Genomic DNA, 17,577 nt, shown 5'->3' on the forward strand with positions numbered 1-17,577 from the left:
TTGGGTAGGGAAGATGGTTTCTGATAGCTGAAAATCCTTAGCATTCTCCACATATGGGGGGGGGGGACAAAGAAACAAATAAAAACAAAATGGAAAAAACAAAACAAAAACAAAAAACCTGTGGTATTCAGACGAGGCCCATATTTGCACAGAGAATTTAATGGAGAGTGGAGCATGATACAACTGGTATTACAGATTCCCCCTCCCTTTAGGTATTCTGAGAGGCTTATTTTAGGCCTAATAGATTCTGAAATTTGTGGCTCCCCCCCCCCACAAATTAGGGTGAGGGCCTTTAACCTAACCACAGGATGTATTGAACTTGGTAGCTCATAAGAGACCAAAGAGGCTTTGTCCACAATTGATTGTATCTTTATAAAGAGGTAGAAACATAAATTAAGGTCTAACAAACATAGGTACCTTAACAAGGCAAGTGTCCCCCAAAGCAGGAAGGATCTCAGGGTACAGCCTGTCACAGCTCATTACTCAGGCACAGCCTTTCCTGAATATGTTTGGCTGACGCAAAGCTTTATTGTCCTAAAAGAAAAAGAAAGAAAGAAGGAAAGAAAGAAAGAAAGACGGACCTCCTGTGCCTTACAGTGTCAGTGGGGAAAATGATATTTGATGCTATTATATACAGTTTTCTTTCTTGTGTTAAAGAGTAAAAGAGAAGTTCTTTTAAAATATACATACCAATTTAAAAGAATAAAAGAAAAACCTTTCATGTCAAACTTCTACTAAAATGAACATTGGAGTGGGACAGAAGATTTTGTTAGCACATTAAACCACCCTTAAAGACTGATCACAGCTATACCAAGCATTTATGGAAAATCTACACAAGTTTCAGATGAAGGTTAGTATAAAATAATTAAGATAATATTACGTGTTGTCAAGGTGATAGAGTTACCCAAGTTGTCAACACTAGTATATTGGTTGGGTTCTGAGTGATGCTGGAGAAATGAACAAGCCTTTTAAATAGGCAAAATAGATGAGAGATATTAAAGGGGGTTCAGGCAAGATACTTGCATATGAAGTGTATGCCTGGAAGGATCAATGAAAAAAATGTTGCGCTGGTGAAATTATTAACAGAGAAAAAAGAAGGTAAGTTTTGTTTGAATAATGGGTGCTTCAGGGAGCAGCATGAGGATTTGATTTCATATTTCTGTGATAAGAGATACCAAAATATCAAATGTACAAGAAAATGCTAGAAAAAAATGTATGGATCAGATAGAAAAGGTAAAAAGAAAAAAGTCCTTCAATTTCAGAAAACTCTGGGGTATCTGGGAAACGTCTATCACAGCTTCAGCTCAGCAACCTTCTGAGGACAGTTCTACAATTCTAGTAGAAATAAGTGTGAGGATGAGGAAGAAACATTCCTTGGTTTTATAAAAATAACAATTCTATAGCAACAGGCAGTGGGAATATGACTGTGGACACAAGACTCAAATGTGTTATCTCAAGAGGTGGCAGGGGAGCTATCACCAGTTGGAGCCAGCATGGAGCAGACCTGGGTCCCAGAAACATAGAATATAAGAGAAAATAAAAACTGTGAGGTTCTGATAATGAAAGATAGGAAAGAGAAGTCTCTCAAGAAGGAATGGGTGATAATACTAATTTTTAAAATTTGCTGGATGGCATAGGCATGTGACATTGCTGTGACTGACCTCAGAAAAGAATTTGCTTAGATAATACCATTACATTTTTTGTGTGTAATATTTTCTTCAGTATCTATCTATCATCTATCTATCTATCTATCTATCTATCATCTCTCTCTCTCTCTCTCTCTCTCCCCCTAATCTATCCATCCATGCATATTTATATTTCTTAGAGATAAACCCACTATATGCAACTCTATCATTCCCAGAATCAGAATGGATTACTGAATGTAACCATTAATATCATCAAGACTGACATGGATGAGAATAGAAATAATAAATTTTTTGAGATTTCAGTAAATTCTAATTCCATTTCTGGGGAGGCTGTGTCTGATTCACAGAAAATAACAGAGAAGTCTCTGGAAGATTGGAAGGTGATATTTTAACAGTTAAGAGGTAGGATTCACAGTTCTTTACATGGTAGGACTGTAAGGGGGATTCCTTCATTTCTTCCAAAATGTTCAGAAATATTCAGATATTGAGATGGAGAAAAACAAAACACCAACCAAAAAGCCTAATTAGCTGGTTAGATAGTAAATGTAATGGAAGTTGTAATTTGAGAACTCAACTAATTTCAACTTTCCACTTAATTTTACTATTGCGACCCAGCTTCTCCATATAACAAATGGTCTTTTGTACAGTTGTAAATGCCCCTAGGCTTCAACCATTGTCTTGATGAATATATTTAGGAAATTTACCTTTATTTCTTTTGTAACCTATTCAATACTATTGCAAGAATTCCTTCACCCCATAGTCCTTAAATATTTTATGTGTGCAAACTGGTCTATGTGAGTGGTCAGTCTCTTAAATCTTTCTTTTATTATACCTTTTCTAGGTGATCACAGTTTACTTTTTTTTTTCTTCTGCACACCAAGAAGCTTGGAAATCATCCAATAAGACTAGCAGAACTTAAAATCCTTCATCATTTTTCCTTTTATTAAAAAAATTGAGGCATATTGATGTGTTATATTAGGTTCAGGTATACAACATAATGATTTGATGTTCATATATATTGTGAAATGATCATGACAGTCCAATTAACATAACCATAAATAGTTACATATTTTTTTTACTTGTGATGAGAACTTTTAAGATTTGTTTTTGCAACTTTGAAATATATAACAAGATATTATTTTCTATAGTTGCCATGGTGCATGTTACAGCTCTATGAATTATTTTATAACTGGAATTTTATACCTTTTGACCGCCTTCACTCTTTCTAAGCCCTCCTGCCCCCACTTCTGGCAACCATCAATCTGTTTTCTGTATCAATGAGCTTGGTAAAGTGTTTTCATCTTTAATTGTGGCCAATTAATACTGGATTGTTTCCATTTCCCTGAATGATTGACCATAGTTCCCCTATTGACAATATTTTATGTCATTGGCATTTATTTGAAAGGCACAGAAAATGACTAGGTGATTTAAGCACAGAACTGTTGGTTAGCTCACAGAAATTCATAGGATCCTAGATATGGAAGAATAGAGGCTACATGGAAGCAGGAGCTGCAGTCAAAACCATACCACAGAAGCTGCAGAGACCTTACTTCTTATAAAAACAAGCAAAAAACAGCTTCCACTCTTGCTTCATTAAGCATTAAGCTATAGATGCTTTTTCTCCTGGAAAATGCACACAGCTAACTTACCTCCCTCTGCCAACAGAATATGTTCTCCACTTGTTCTCCATCTTTGTCCCTAACTCCTACTTCATGGGTGTTTGCAGTAGGTTGGTGTTATGTGACATGTCCATATACTAAGTGAGACAAAGTGTGTCGGACAGCGTCCTTTAGATTATGCTGCAACACATATATAACTTCAATTTAACAAAATAATATGTATCTTATTTTACACTCTTGTTTTATATTACCTGAGATTCTATTTATTTGTTCTTCCAAGACCTAGGGGGAAGAGCAGAATGGTGTGATATCTATGAAAGCTTCTCTCTGACATTGCAAATAATCACTTCTACTAACATTTCACTGATGAAGTTATATGGCCAAGTATGATGTAAAAAATGGAATAGGAGATTAAACTCTTCTTCAAGAGGCACTTAAAATAATGTGGCAAAAGGTAAAGGTGTAAAATCCTTTTGTAGTGAAGGCAGTGGATAATTGGAAACACTAATAAAACCTACTAAATTATCATATTTTTCTTCTATAGAGTGAGGTGAGACTCATCAAACCTTTTTTGGCAGAAATTCACCAAACATAGGAAAAGGTTTCAGATGCTTGACAGGTACATTATGATAATTATTCACTATAATTTTTGTGACACATTATTTTAGTGTTGCATAATGTTTTAACTTGTTTGGCCTCTTTTTAATACCTTTAGGATTATTAGTCAGAAAAGCAGCATCTCCAGAGGACAGCGACTTATCATTTCTACCTGCTCAGATAATACATTAATAGGCATGATGAAGGTTACATACTAAGGGCCCTACCCTATCCCCTTAGAAATATTTCATTTTTAGAATTTTTATGGAAGTACCCCCATGGATTTGGCAAATAGTTCCCTACTACACAAAAGTGTCTAATTAGAGGTAGATTAGATATGAACTGATTAAGAAGCGTGTGATCTAAATATAACCCGCCCTTGTGACTGAAATTAAGATAACATAATATTTGAAAAACTGGCAGAATTTCTCAAATAGACTATGAAAATAACTGTGATCAGACTATCACCGTTAATTGTTTGGAGAATAATAATATATTTTGTTGAAATTTAGCAATACACTCAAAGGAAAAAAAAATGTCCTAGAAACTAAATGAATGCTCTTTAGAGGAAACTCGATAAAATTCTATCAAAGTTGGATCTACCCGAAGAGAGGATCTGTCTGTAGGGATGATATGGATTAACTTTCACATCTTCCCACTGATGTGATATAGAAGAGAGTTTAATATGTCCAGACAAATTACCAGCCAGGATAGCTTTTATCTAGATTGGGAAACTGGGAAATGAGTAAGAGAGGGAAATTTAGCGGTATTTTTTTTTAAATGAAATTCTAAAATTCTGTTTTGCAATCTCTCCTTGCAATTCAATAACAAAAACATAAACACTTTGTATTTTGAAAAAATAAAAAAATGAGGATTGTTTTAAAACAAATTTGTGGAGTGCCTGGGTGTTTCAGTCACTTAAGTGTCTGCCTTTGGCTCAGATCATGATCCCAGGGTCCTGAGACTGAGCCCACTGTCTGGCTCCCTACTAACTGAGAGTCTGCTTCTCCCTCTACCTTCCCCCTGCTTTAGCTCGTTCTCTCACTTGCTCACTCGCTTGCTTAGTCTCTCTCTCAAATAAAAAAGTAAATTCTTTAAAAAAAAATCAAAATTAAAAGCAGAAGACATTGATAATTATGAAAAAATAAAGATAGTAAAATAATTACCCTAAAAAGATCTCAAGGTCAATTTCTTTTTCCAGTGAAAGACAGGATAATATAGGATGATTTGCTTTAAGATACATTAACATGTAAAGTAAAGAGATAATTTAAACAATGTTGAAGTTGTACACAAAAAGACAATTTAGAAGAACAAAAAGCAAGCACAAGATAGTTAAGTGAAAAATAAGTGTCTTTACAATGTAATGGTAAAACACTTGAACATTCAGTAATTTTATCACTGAATAAATTTGTTGACTACTTGAGGAAAAAAACTCAAACAGGAAACATATTTAGAAAGTCAAAAGAAAAACAACACAAATCAAAAACTGATGATCTAGGAGACTTCTGGGGGATAGAAACCATATCAGTAAAGGGAACAGAAAACTTTTATTTAAAATATTTATATAAATATAAACCTAAATTATGTGTGTATGAATATATATGTACATATATATACACATATATATGTAAAAGGTTGTATAAAGTAAAAGGTTTACTAATATATATGTAAGTATATGTATATACATATACACACATGAATATATGTATATGTGTGTATATGTATATACATATACATACATACATATATATATATGTAAAAGTTTGAAAGAGAGCTTTATGGAATACAGAAGTTGGAATTTTACAAGATAGTTACTATTTCTAAGTTGATGGAGAATGAAGAAGGATAGGATGTGCAATTCAAGGTAGGGGAACCAACTCAACACTTAGGCATTGAAGGAGAAGTATAAGTCCAGCTTATCCATGAGAGAAGTCCACAGTCTGATAATGGAGACACAGGCTGTGAAACACAGCAGGTTTGAGGAGCTGCCTACCCTCTAGCTGGTGGAGAACCTTGCTTGTAAGTACTGATCACAGTTATCTGTCAGGGCCACTGCAAAGAAATCCACCCATGTGCCCACCTATACCAGCTGAGTTTCTGGCTACTGTGAGAAAACAGCCCATCTCAAGAAGGAAAGGAAGAAAAAAAAAAAATGTTTTCCTCCTTTCTGGTCTTAACATGTCCTTCCAGCACCCTCTATTGGCAAAGCAAAACATCAAGGCAGTTAATGTAGAAAATATCTTGAGTCCATCTTTAACATTTCTGTACATTTCTTACAAGTTTGTAAGTTTGAAATTATTGGAAAAATAAACATTTCAAACTATTACTCATAAATGGTTTAATGAATATGTGAACAGATATCAATCACTTTAATTGAAAAAATGAAAATCTAAGGTATTCATTTATATTATAAGATATTCATTAATGATTGAATAATATTCAGTCATATTATTTATGATTGTTATTTTTAAGAAATTTCTACTATAGAAATTCTATAGTAGAAATCCCTATATTTCTACTATAGAGTTTATTGTGAGTTTATTTCCTGACCCCAGGAAAAAATGAGATTGAACATATAGCTATTTAGAACTAAAATGGCACAGAAATTTGAGAGCAAAATTTAAAGCATAACTATAATTTGAATCTGCCATTCTACATTTAAGAATACATCCCAAAGAAAGTACACATGTGTGCAAAAAAAGGAACAAAAATTTCCATGGAAATGCTTTGCAATATCTAAAAGTAGAAAACAACTTAAATATGTATCAAGTCAGATTTGGTTAAGTAGAATATAACCTAGACATGCTCTGGAATACTATAAATATAGTCATTGAAGTCAATGTATTAACAAGCAAGGAAAGAAATCAATGACAAGACATGAAAATGACCAGTTGAATAAATAGTAAAGTATGCGAACAGACACATGAAAAAGTGATCCACATTACACAGCATCATGGAAATACAAATCAAAACCACAATGAGATACCACCTCATACCAGTCAGAATGGCTAAAATTAACAAGTCAAGAAATGACAGATGTTTAAGAGGATGCAGAGAAAGGGGAAACTTCTTACACTGTTGGTGGGAATACAAGCTGATGAAACCACTCTGGAAAACAGCATGGAGTTTCCTCAAAAAGTTGAAAATAGAGCTACCCTATGACCCAGCAATTGCACTACAGGGTATTTACCCTAAAGATACAAATATAGTGATCCAAAGGAGCACATGCACCCCAATGTTTATAGCAGCAATGTCCACACTAGCCAAATTATGGAAAGAACCTAGATGTCCATCAACAGGTGAATGGATAAAGATTATACACACACACACACACACACACACACACACAAGAATACTATGCAGCCATCAAAATAAATGAAAGCTTGCCGTTTGCAATGGTGTGGATGGAACCTGAGGGTATTATGCTGAGCGAAATAAGCCAATCAGAGAAAGACATTATCACATAATCTCCCTGATATGAGGATTTGAGAGGCAGAGTTGGAGGTTTGGGGGGTAGGAAAGGAAACAAAATGGGATCAGGAGGAAGGCAAACCTTAAGAGATTCTTAATCTCACAGAACAAACTGAGGGTTCCTGGGGAATGAGGGGCTAGGGATAGGGTGGTTGGGCTGTGGACATTGGGAAGGGTATATGCTATGGTGAGTGCTGTGAAATGCATAAGCCTGATGATTCACAAACCTGTACCCTTGGGGCAAAGAATACATCATATGTTAAGAAAAATATTTAATAAAAAAATGGATCATAGAAAAAAAATAAAGCATGTTGTTACAATAAAAAGTAGGGATGTATGTTTGTTGAGTAAGGTTTAGAAGAATCCATCCTGAACCATTAAAATAGTTAGATACAGAGATGGACTGGAAACTTGTCTTTTTACTTTGTAGCTGGTTATTTTGTGATTATCATTTATTATATCTCAAATATTAAAAATAAATGCAATGTAATTAATATATAATGCAATAAAAAGCACATATATACTTAAAACACATTTATATATACAATATAACAAGTAAAACTAATGGTATGAAGCTATAAAATTTAAATGTTGTATCACAGTAAATATGTATTAAATATTTATTTTAAATAAAATGAAGTTACATTTGAGTGCTTTTTATCTTGTTTACTAGCATGCAAATTACTTTGCAGTAGTAATAAATAAAATACAGTCACATTCATATCAATAAATCAAAAATGATCCAAAAATTAATAGTTTAATACATGCATTTACTTTGGCAAAAAATGTAATTCTACATTTTATATTTAGCTATAATAATATAATAATAGGTTGAAAATGCTGTATAAACCCATAGAAGTTGTTATTGTGCTGATTTAAGATTGGGAGATAAAAAGTGACTGATATAAAACCAATGTTCCTATGAATCACCTTGTAAAGTTTGATATAGAATTTTTAATATAATGTCAAAAAACACAAAAACAAAACACTACAGTCTAAGAAATAAACTTAATAAAAAATAATAGATTTAGACTGTGAATCATAAAATCCAGTAGAATTTCACTTTGCATAATATTTTTAATGAAATCTCTTCCCAAGATGCATTAGAAAATAGAATTAACCTCATTACACATTTTATTAGGAAAAAGCAAGCATGCAAATGTGATTAGTGGCAAATGAAAATAAACAGGAAAGGATGTATTTTTTTTATAATGAATTGATTTTCAATCATTTCCTCGGCATTCTACGAGTGGATGGTTTTAGATTCCACATTCCTCTGTACACATTCCTACTTCTAGTCATTAATTTCCACTGACTTTTTTTTTTCTTCACACTATCTTTCCAATTATTCTTTTTAAAAAAGATTTATTTGTTTGAGAGAGAGAAATAGAGTGAGAGAGCATGAGCAGGAGGAGCAGAAGGAGAGAGAGAGAGAATCTCAAGAAAACTCCCTGCTGAGTGGGGGGCTCACACAGGGCTTGATCTCAATTTCACATCCCTGAGCTGAAACTAAGAGTTCAGAGGCTTAACTGACTGCACCACCCAAGGGCCCCCCACTCTTGTGGCTTTTTGTTTTGTTTTGTTTAACCATTACCTTTTACTCTTCCACATTCAGTTTTCATAGCCTGTTTAATTTTTGCTAGTACTCTCTTTTCCCCATCTGGTTTCATTAGTTTAATTTTGCCCACAAAATACCATGAGCCAGAGGAGATTACATTTACACTTAAGGGAAGTAACTGCTCATATTTCAAATTTTAAATGCTATAGGCACGTGTGGCTTCTGGCTACTGTATAGGACAGTTTAGATTTATGAACATTTCCATCATGGCAGAAAATTCTTGACAATACTGGTATATATCTCTATTAGCATTCTTTTTGCTAAATGTATGTTTCCCCTTTGCTTAAGAATTTGTTAATGGTTTCCCATTGTTTTATCTTACATTCTAATCATGGGAAGCAATATGCTATAAAGAAAAGTGTAGGGGTGTCTGGGTGGCTCAGTCATTAAGTGTTTGCCTTCACTTCAGGTCCCAGTGTCCTGAGATCGAGTCCCACATCAGGCTCCCTGCTCAGCAGGAACCCTGCTTCTCCCTCTCCCACTCCCCTGGCTTGTGCTCCCTCTCTCACTATGTCTTTCTCTGTCAAATAAATAAATAAAATCTTGAAAGAAAGAAAGAAAAGAAAAGAATAAAAGCTCGAGAATAGAAATCACTAACTTTGGATTTATACTAAATATGTAAATTGTAGTTGAGGGGAATTTATATATTTTTATTTATTTTTTAGACAAAGGGTGTGAGTACATGCGAGGAGGTAAGTGAGAGGCGGGGGTGGCGGGGAGAGAATCTGAGCAGGCTACCTGCCCAGCATAGAGCCCCAGTTGGGCTCATTCTCAGGACCCTGAGATCATGATCTGAGCTGAACTAAAGAGTTGGTCACTTAACTTACTGAGCCACCCAGGCACCACAGGAATGTATTTTTTAAATACAATTTTGAAACTTGAAAAATACAATACCTTATACTTGAAATATACAATATACAATATAATGCATTAATATTTGTTTTTTATTTAAAGATTTTATTTATTTATTTATTTGAAAAAATGAGAGAGAAAAAACATGATTAGGGGCAAAGGCAGACTCCCTGCTGAGCAGGGAGCCTCATGTGGGACTCTACCCCAGGACTTGGGGATCATGAGCTGAGCTGAACGAAGAAGCTTGACCACCTAGGTGCCTTCTTTTGTCCCTTTTCTACACTTGGCATTCCAGTCCATTTAAAACCTTTGAAATACTTAATATTTGTGGTATCCTGAAAAAATGAGCAGATGCCTGAAACTCACTCACTTGCAGTATCAATGAATTCTCCTTATTTCAAAATAGACACCAACTTCAATCGTAACAGTATAATGATATTTATTATATATAATACATAGTGGAATTATTATGCATCAAATCAGTAGTCTTTTTTTTTTAATTTTATTTATCCATCCGACAGAGAGAGATCACAAGTAGGCAGAGAGTTAGGCAGAGAGAGAAGGGGAAGCAGGTTCCCTGCTGAGCAGAGGGCCCAATGCGGGGCTCGATCCCAGGACACTGAGAACATGACCTGAGCCGAAGGCAGCGGCTTAATCCACTGAGCCAGCCAGGCGCCCCCAAATCAGTAGTCTTTATGAGAATAGTTAATTAAGAAAATATTTTTGCCACAATATTAAGTAAAAGCTTTGACATACAGTGACAAATTGGATGTGTATGTTAATCTTGGTTGTAACAAAAACATTGAAAAAGTCTAACATAAGAAACTGAACTCTAGGAAAAAAACCTGAGTGTTGCTGGAGGAGAGGTGGATGGGGAGAAGGGTTAACTGGGTGATGGGCATTAAGAAGGCACATGATATAATGAACACTGGGTATTATATACAACTGATGAATCCCTGAACTCTTTGAAAATGATAATATGCTATATGTTAATTGAATTAAAATAAACTAAAATTGAAAAAGAAGTCTAAGGGAAATAAGCTGTTGGCATTGCAAGTTTTTTTTCTTTAGTTCACTCATGCTATTACATGTTTTTCAAATATTTCTTACAGGAGCATGTTACTTTCATCCCAAAAACTAAAGCAAAAGCCAAGCCTTTTTTTTTTTTTTACTTAATGTTATATTGATAAAAAATACTACAAAAAATTATAGTATTTAACATTCAGAATTTGCAGTAATATAAACATTTTTAATAGTATAAACCTGTATTCTCTTCATTACAGTGTTCTACCCTTAGAGCCTTGATCAAGCTCTTTAAGGCTCTTTAACCACTTCCTAATTCTGAAATCATATTTACTATATCAAGGCCTTGCATTGATTAAGAAATATGCACCTAACATACCACTCAGAGCAAAATAGTTTTGTTATAGATGTTAGCTAACTGCCACTTTACATTCTCTTGTGTGTAGTCTCTTAATCAAATTGTCATTGTGTATGAGCTTAGCTTTCCTATGTTTTGTGTATCATTGGTACTCAATACATATTAAAAAATAAAAATCTCTGAAAAATACAGCTGACCCAGTAAATATCAATTGATTTATTCTAATTTCAAACGGCTACCAGAGCAACTCAAATTTCAGCTAGCATTTGACATTACCATATCAACTGCATCTCCAAAGTTACTTTGATATTGATTATAAACATTTAAATAAATGTTCCTTACAAATCAAATATTTATTTAACATTGAGTTTTAGATCTAATGAGCATTATGGAAGAATATGTTACGCCTCTTTCATAAGCATACTATCAGGAGAGCTGGGCTGATGAATTTTGGAGATCTATGAATCACACATTATGTAAGAATGTGGAAATAAAATACTTTTCTTTTTAGTTTCCCCTTATTCATATTCCCTATCCAATAATTTGTTAATATATAAGTCAAAGTTGAACCAACTGAATTTGAAACCAGTCGAAAGTTGAACTTACTAAGGACAAGTAGAAAAAAAATAGAAATAAAATCAACTCTAGCTTATTAGTATCTAATGATCTCCTTGGAGTATGTATTTATGAATTTATATATATATTTATATATTCATAAATACAAATGAAAAATTATAGAACAAATAATAGATGACAACATCTGGAATTATCAATTTTACTTAAATTTAGAACCTCTTGAAGTTCAGAGGACAAATATGGCAACTTCTATTTTAAATAGATGTGATTTCATGGGGTAGGATTACAATTTAATAGCAGAACAGGACATTATTGGAAATTTCTAGAGGAATTTTATATCTTATGTTCCTACATGTTCCATGAATAATGCAGTCTAGTCCCTCTAAGAGTAATTTTGACTCTTAATGGAACATTATTGAAAGCTATTTTTAACCTATTTCAAATGAAACCTTGTCTAATATGTTTGCGAGTACAAAGAATGAACACAGCTCCTGAAATGATGTATGCACCAGGCTTCTTGTTGTACCAGAGCAGTGGCAGAGTTTTAGAAAAATATGAACAATTTGGGAGATTTTCTCATATTTTTGAATACATAAATTTCCTGAGTATTTGAAAACTCACACCTTAAAAAGTCAGTTTCTATTGCTTATTCCTCAGTAGAACTTGGAAAAACATGCCCATCCATCCTAGACTCTTTATAATATGTTATAACTAGTGAAACGGAATTTTTTTCCTTACACTTGCAAAATCTAACATGTGATCATTTCTCATAATCTAAAATCACAACATGTGATCATCTCTCAAAATCTAACATGTGATCATCTCTCATTCCTTAGATTTTTAAAATAGTAACAGTAGTAGTGACAAGGACTATTTGTAGTATACATATTCTATGTACCTGAGTTGCTACTAACTGCTTTCTCTGAACCTCACTGAAAATAAGCTTATGAAGTACATATTACTATTACTCATTTTTGCTAAGCCATGCACGGTTCTGCAGCATCTTCTGCATCTTAGTGCCTTGCCAAGCGGTGAGTTTCGTATTTTGCTCATGCCACATATGATCTGTGGCTCTATCTATCATGATTTCTTAATTCTGAGACTCAGACTTAAGGGTCAGTTTCTATCTGAGACATGTTGTCCTTATGCAAGAATGGTGTAGGTGAAGGCAAAACTTCATTATCTTTTTTTTTTTTTTAAATATATTTATTTATTTATTTATTTGAGACAGAGATAATGAGAGAGAGCATGAATGTGGAGGAAAGGGAGAAGCAAACTCCCCAATGAGCATGGAGTCAAATGCTTGGCTCCATCCCAGACCCTGGGATCATGACCTGAGATGAAGGCAGGTGCTTAACCGAATGAGCCACCCAGGAGCCCAAAACTTCATGATCTTCATAGTCTCTGCTATAGAATAGTATATGCCACTCTATTCACATTTTATTTGGCCAAAAACAATTGACTTAATTAATCCTGATGTCCACAGTATAGAGGTTTGTATTCCTTCCATGCAGAGGGGCATTGCAAGCACTGTGACCCTCAGAGGTGTTGGATGAGTCTCTTGTGGAAAAGAGAAAACAATTTGAAAGAATAATACAATTGACCACTGGAACTTTTCCTGTTGCACTGAAAGAAAGTAAATAATTTGATCAATGTCATACAGCTACTCAGGGGCATAACTGGAACACACCTCAAGCAATGTAGTTTGCAAGTCTGCTTTGTTATGTCCTACTCTATTTTGAGCTGTGACACTTCTTTATTCAAATATACATAATCTTATATCCCAGAGACAAGACCCTAATTACTCACTACATTTGCATTTAACTAATGAGCAAGCAGAAAGGATCTTGCTTTCTGCTGGTTCGGATTTCCTAAGTGATTCATACTGAATGTTCAATTATGATAAGAAGCAAGTATGGCCAGGCAGATCTGTAAGAAAGTATTTGCATTTCAAAATACATACAAGTATTTTCTATTTTTGGAAGTATCATTCCAAAATCAAATTACAACAGCTTCACTCCCTAGGAACAAGTAATGGAGACTCATTTGGTCCTTCTAAGAAACGTGTAGTCTAATGAGCTGAAATACAAGGGATGGGCAATCCTACAGCATAGTATATCTATAATTGCTACATTTTTGTATTCGTTTATTGCTTTAAGTCAGCAGGTTGTCTTGCAACAACCTGCTACTTAACAGAAAATTTAAATATATGCATTGATGTTCTAGCTGTAGCTTTTACCAAGGGCAATGAAGTGCCAGTGTTTTAAAATATAAATAGAATATTTCATTTTATAATTAAATAATCTTCTTAAGTGATAATCGCATGATAAGCCATTTACTGAATGCCTGAAAATAGAATGTAAATAAGTCTAATAGTCTAGGGAGAAAGCACTGTTATTCTAAAGAGAATCTACATGTTGTCTGAATATCAGACAATATCATGCAGACTCTAATGTACCTTAAATGATATTTGAGAATTATGAAAAATTTATTATTGATATTCTTTAATTATTTTAATGGTTAAGATAAGATCATGCTTTAATTGGAAGCGGTAACTTTTGGAATCTGTGAGGTAATTGCAAAATTTTAATAAAATTAAATAAATGAAGCTTCTTTTTGGAAAGTTATAGTAAATATGTGTAGTGGTAATTTGTGTAGTAGGTTGAGTAATGTCCTTCAAAGATATCATGCTCTAATGCCCAGAACCTGTAAACGTCTATCTAGGAAAAAAAAAAAAAATATTAACAGTCTTTTTGCGCATGTGGTGAAGGATTTCAAGTGATAGATCCTAAACACAATCACATTTATCTTTATAAGATGGAGACAGAAGGAGATTTGAAATATGCACAGAGGAGAAGGCAGTGTGAAGATAAGACTCAGAGACTGGAATGACATGGCACAAGCCAAGGAATTCTGGCAGCCAGTAGAATCTGGAAGAGGCAAATAACAAATTTTCCCCTAGAGCGTTTGGATGGTGTAAAGCCCTGCCAACACCTTGTTTTTGGCTTAGTAACACGGATTTTGGACTTCTGGACTCCAAAACTATGAGACAATCAATTTGTGTTCTTCTAAGCCACCAAATGAGAGCCACCAAATGGTTTGATACATGAGCCACAAGAAACTAATATAGATTTTGATACAGGGATATGGAATACCATGTAATAAAAGCATGAAAATGTGGAATACTGAGTAAAGGAAGGAAGGATTTTAAGTTACATAATAGGAAATACCTAGATTTGCAAGTGATCCTGGGTGGTTCCGTTGGCTAAGTGTCTGGCTCTTAGTTTCAGCTTAGGGCATGATCTCAGGGTCCTGAGATCAGGCCTCACATTGGGCTTCAAGCTGGGTGTGGAGCCTGCTTGAGATTCTTTTTCTCCCTCTCCCTTAGCCTCTCCTCTCCTCATGCTTTTTCTAAATAAATAAATAAAAATACCTAGATTTGCAGAAACATTTTGTGGGTGGAAATATAAATTAAAGACACTTTGGCGAGGGCTTAGAAGGAAATAAGGAACCTATCCCAGAAACAAGGGTGGGGGGGAAGACATACAGATGGCTAACAGACATGTAAAGAGATGCTCCGCTTCACTCAGCATCAGGGAAATACAAATCAAAACCACAGTGAGGTACTACCTCACGCCTGTCAGAATAGCTAAAATGAGCAACACAGGAAACAATAATGTTGGCGAGGATACAGAGAAAGGGGAACCCTCCCACACTGTTGGTGGAAATGCAGACCAGGCAGCCACTCTGGAAAACAGTATGGGGGTTCCTGGAAAAGTGAAAAATAGAGCTACCTTATGATCCAGCAATTGCTCTATTAGGTATTTACCCAAAGGATACAAAAATAGTGATTTGAAACAGCATGTGCACCTAGATGTTTATAGTAGCATTATCAACAATAGTCCAATTGTGGGAAGAAACCAAATATCCATCGACTGATGAATGGATAAAAAGTGGTACACACACACACACACACACACACACTGGAATACTGAACGAAAAGAATTAAATCTTACCTTTTCCAGTGACGTGGATGGAGTTAGAGTATATTATGCTAAGAGAAGTCAAAGAAAATATGACAAATGCCATATATGGAATTTAAGAAGCAAAACAGATGAACATAGGGGATGGGGGGAAAAAAGAGAGAGAGAAAGAGGCAAACCATAAGAGACTCATAACAATAGAAAATAAACTGAGGGTTGCTGGAGGGAATGTTGGGGTGGGGGATGGGCTAAATGAGTGATGGGTATAAAGGAGGGCACTTGTGATGAGCACTGGGTATTATATGTAAATAAGGAATCCTTAATTCTACTCCTGAGACCAATATTACACTATATGTTAACTAACTATAATTTAAATAAAAACTAACAAAACAAAACAAAACCCTGAAAGAAAGACAGTTCTTGTTATACAGCAGCAGAAAACTTAGCTATATTGTGCCTTATAGTTGTTTGGAGAAGCAGAACTTGCAAGCAAAGGACTGGATTAGTTAGCTGAGTTTTCCAAATAAAGCATTGAAGGTGTAGCCTGCTTGTAGCAAAATGCAACCAGACAGAGATACACTAGGGAAGAAACTGAAGTGAAAAGGATCCCACACTTGATAGTTTGAGAAACTCAGCCCACTCAGATGATAAAAAAAAAAAAAAATGCTACAATTGGAGTAAATGTTAGGAAAGCATGCTTTGGAGAGAAGACAAACCATGTGGCTGGGTACTCTTTTAACAGTGCTGAAGAGATTCACTCAACTATCTCAGCAGAAGCCTGAAATGGAGATGGGACTATCCAGAAAATAACTGTGGCAGATGCTTTATCTAAAAGTATGAAAACCTGGGATATTCCTGGGCAATCCACAGGGTTTTAGAGAATAGTATGCTACCATAAATACTAACAGTTTGCACAGGAATGGTTAGGCCCAGGACTAAAAAAAAAAAAGATATAAACCCTAGCCTTTGAACTATAAAAACTCTCCAGGCAAGAAATAGTATGATAAAACTACTAAGCAGCATACATATGTTACCCCTCAGGATAAAAACCAGGTGATTCTGAGGGCAGAAACTTGGGCCCAGAGGTCATGGCAATGGGCTCAGAGGAAGGGGTATAAGCCATAAGCACAGTAGCAGAAGTTGAGGCTGTGTTGCTGATGGTAAGTCTTAACCCACCAAGGTTTATTCCCAGGCCTTAAAATCTAATGGAATCTGCTCTGATTGATTCCAAAACTTCTGGAATTTATGAATCCTTTCTTCCTTCCATTTCTCCCTTTTGGAATGGGAATGTCTATAAATCTGTTATACCTGTCCCATATTTGTATTTTGACAACAAATACTTTTTTAAGTTTTAAAGGTATATGGATGGGAAAAAAATTTTTGCCTCAGGGTCTTATACATGCCTGGTTCAAATGTCTGCGAAGATGAGATTTGGGACTTTTGAACTGAAGGTATTTAGATGACCTTTTAGACTTGTGTAGATGACTGAATGTGTGGAGACCTTTGGGGGATATTAAGATGGAGTAAATATATTTAGTGTGTATTATGGACATGAATCATTGAAGGCCAAGAGGAACACTAGAGTAGGCTGAACAATGTCTCAAAGAAAAAGGGACTTAATCCCTTGAACATATACCTATAATGTGTATGTTACTTTATCTGAGAAACAAAAGCCTTTGTAAGGTCTTTGTAGAACTGACTACAATAAACCTGCTGTGATGAGTTAATTACCCAGGACTATCTAGGTGTTACCAAAATGCAGTCACGTACACCCCTATCAGAAGGAGCAGAGAAGGATTAGACACAGACACAGGGAAGGCAATGTCACTGTGGA

This window comes from Neovison vison, chromosome 1 (genome assembly GCF_020171115.1).
Source record: "Neovison vison isolate M4711 chromosome 1, ASM_NN_V1, whole genome shotgun sequence".
Taxonomy (NCBI): Eukaryota; Metazoa; Chordata; class Mammalia; order Carnivora; family Mustelidae; genus Neogale; species Neogale vison.